Raw genomic sequence first — 589 nt, 5'->3', positions numbered from 1 at the left:
CAAAGGGGTTTAGAAGAAAATTTAAAAAAAAAAAAAAAAAAGGACCTATGACACACATTAGCGAGAAACCAGATGAAGCAACCCCTTTTTAAAAGAAGTACATACAAATTACATAAGGTAACCATTCTAAAATATAAGACCACCGAGAACATTCAGGAATTTTCACTGTCACAGGCTGATGATGGCAAACTTAGTAACATTGAATGAAATCAGTTGATTTCATTTGGCTTTCTACAGTTATTTTGGGCATCATGCTTTTTTTTTTTTTAATGGAAGGGAAGGAAGCTTTGATTTGTAAGAATTGCCTTTATCTCCAAATCTACCTGGCAAGTTATTAGTATGGCCCCACCCAAATCAGCTATAGCCAATCATTGGGTTGATGGACCAATGAACCCTTTTATACTTACTTATATGAAGATAAGTGAAAATATGTAACTTCAGATAGTGACATATTAGTTAATTAGATACATATACATATCAGTATAGTTACATATTATATAGTCCTAAGCACTATAAATGTTCTCTGTGAATCTCCTCCTGCTTAATTAAATGTTAATCATGCCTGAGTTTTGTTGGAAGTCACTCAGCT

Source organism: Colobus angolensis, unplaced genomic scaffold, assembly GCF_000951035.1.
Source record: "Colobus angolensis palliatus isolate OR3802 unplaced genomic scaffold, Cang.pa_1.0 Scaffold5, whole genome shotgun sequence".
Classification (NCBI taxonomy): Eukaryota; Metazoa; Chordata; class Mammalia; order Primates; family Cercopithecidae; genus Colobus; species Colobus angolensis.
This window is presented reverse-complemented; position numbering follows the sequence as displayed.